General features: G+C 33.6%; 1 pseudogene; it reads left to right on the plus strand.

The window, feature by feature from the left end:
* Nucleotides 1-367: 367 nt before the first annotated feature.
* LOC111735402 lies at nucleotides 368-486 on the plus strand (annotated as a pseudogene).
* The last annotated feature ends 2,242 nt before the right edge of the window (nucleotides 487-2,728 follow it).

Here is a 2,728-nt window from a genome sequence, read left to right on the forward strand (position 1 = left end):
TAAATTATGCCAAAGAAGAATTAACACCAATCTTTCTCAAACTCTTCCAAAAAAAAAAAAAAAAAAAGAAAAATCAAAGAGGAGAGAATACTCCCAAACTCATTTTCAAGTCCAGCATTACCCCCATACCAAAGCCAATAAAGGATAATACCAGAAAAGAAACCTACAGACCAATGTCCCCGATGAATATAGATGCAAAAAAAAGTTCTCGGTAAAATACTAGGAAGCCAAATTTAGCAGCATATTAAAAAGATTGTTCACCATGATTAAGCGGGATTTATACCTGAGATGCAAAGATGATTCAACATAAGCAAATCGATGTGATATACCACATAAATAGTATGAAAGAAAAGAAAATGATCATCTCATCTACAGCCGTGCCACCCTGAACAAGCCCAATCCCGTCTGATCTCGGAAGCTAAGCAGAGTCGAGCGTGGTTAGTACTTGGATGGGAGACCACCTAGGAAGACCAGGTGCTGTAGGCGTAAAAAATAAAAAATAAGGGACTGTAAGCTGACAAGGTCCTTGCAATCTGTGAGGTCAACCGAGGGTTGCCTCGCCTAAAAAAAAAAAAAAAAAAAGAAAAAGAAAGAAAAAAGAAGAGGAAAAAAAGAAGAAAAAAAAAGTGAATGATCATCTCAATAGATGCAGAAAAAACATTCGACAAAATTCAACATCTGTTCATAATAAAAATTCTTAACAAATTAGAATATAGAAGTAATGTATCTCAACATAACAAAGGCTATACATGATAAGCCCACAGCTGATATCACACTCAGCGGTAAAGTTTTAAATCTTTTCCTCTAAGATCAGCAGCAAAACAAGGGTGCCCACTCTCGCCACTCCTATTCAACGTAGTACTGAAGTCCTTCTGGAGTAACCAGGCAAGAAAAAGAAATAAAAGGCATCAGAATTGAAAAGGAACAAGTAAAATGGCAGATAACATGATTTCATATGGAGAAAATATTAAAAACTTCACCAAAAAAACCGTTACACATCTAATCTAATCAACAAATTCAATAAAGTTGCCAAATACAAAATTAACATACAAAAATAACTTTTCTAGATGCTATCAACAAATTATCTGAAAAATAAATTTAAAAACACTACCGTTTACAATAGCATTAAAAAAAAAACAATACGTAGGAATAAACTTAACCAAGGAGATGAAAGACGTCTATTCTGTAAACTACAAGACATTGTTGAAAGAAATCAAAGACATAAATAGAAAGGCATTTGTGTTAATGGACTAGGAGAATTGATACTACCAAAAGCCATCTACAGATTTAGTGCAATCCCTACCAAGATTCCAATGGCATTTTTTATAGGCGTAGAAAAAAAACAATCCTAAAAATTTATATGGAACCACAAAAGACCCCAAATAACCAAAGCAATCCTGAGAAAGAAGAGCAAAGCAGTAGGCATCGTACTTTCTGATTTCAAACTATATTACAAAGCTATAGTAATAATAATAATAATAATAATAATAATAATAATAATAATGGTACTGGTATTAAAAAACAACAAATACATTAATGAAACAGACTTGAGAGCCCAGAAATAAACCCATGTACAGTCGACTAATATTTTACAAGGGAGCTAAGAATACTCAATGGAGAAAATATAGCCTTTTCAATAAATGGTTCTAGGAAAATTGGATATCCACATGTAAAGGAATGAAACTGGACACATACCCCCATGTTACACCACTCACAAAAATTAACTTGAAATGGATTAAAAACATAAATGTAATACCTGAAACTCATAGAAGAAACTCAGAGAAAGAAACCATAGGAAAAAAGTTCTTTGACATGGGTCTTTGCAATCATTTTTTGGATATGACACCTAACGTGTAAGCAAAATAATAACAAACAAACAAGTGAGACTAAAGCTGAAAGTGTCTACACGTCAAAAGAAACAATCAAACTGAAAAGACAACCTACAAAGTGAGAAAAAAATATTTGCTAACCATATATCTGATAAGGGGTTAATATCCAAAACATATAAAGAACTCATACAATTCAATAGCTGAAAAACATATAAGCCAATTTAAAAATGGACGAAAGACCCAAATAGATATTTTTCCCAAAGAAGATATACAAATGGCCAAGAGGGACATGAAAAGATGTTCAATATCACTTGTCTTTAGGAAAATGCAAATGAAAACCACAATGAGATATCACCTCACACCTGTTTGGCCATCAAAACAAAGGAAAAAGACTAATGATAACAAATCCTGGCGAGAATGTGGAGAAAAGTAAACCCTTGTGCACCACTGGTTGGATTGCAAACTGGTACAACCACTATGAAAAACAGTATGGAGGCACCTCAAAAAATTAAAAATAGAACCACCATATGACCCAGCAATCCTGCTTCTGGAAATACATCCAAAGGAAATAACTTGAAAAGATATCTTCACCCTCATATTCATAGCAGTTTTATTTACAATAGCCAACACATTGAAACAACCTAAGTGTCCATTGACAAATGAGTGAATAAAGAAGTCGTGGCATATGTAATATTTTCTAGCCAAAAAGTAGTAAATCTGCCATTTGCAACAACATGGATGGACCTAAGTGAAGTGAGTCAGAGAAAGACAAATACTGTATGATCTCACTTATATGTGGAATTACAAAAAAAAAAAAAAACCCAAAGTCATAGAAAGAGATCAGATTTGTGGCTTACCAGACGTAGAGAGTTGGGGGAGGGGAGATTTGGAGGAAAGTA

This window comes from Pteropus vampyrus, unplaced genomic scaffold (genome assembly GCF_000151845.1).
Source record: "Pteropus vampyrus isolate Shadow unplaced genomic scaffold, Pvam_2.0 Scaffold1000000144, whole genome shotgun sequence".
NCBI classification, from domain to species: Eukaryota; Metazoa; Chordata; class Mammalia; order Chiroptera; family Pteropodidae; genus Pteropus; species Pteropus vampyrus.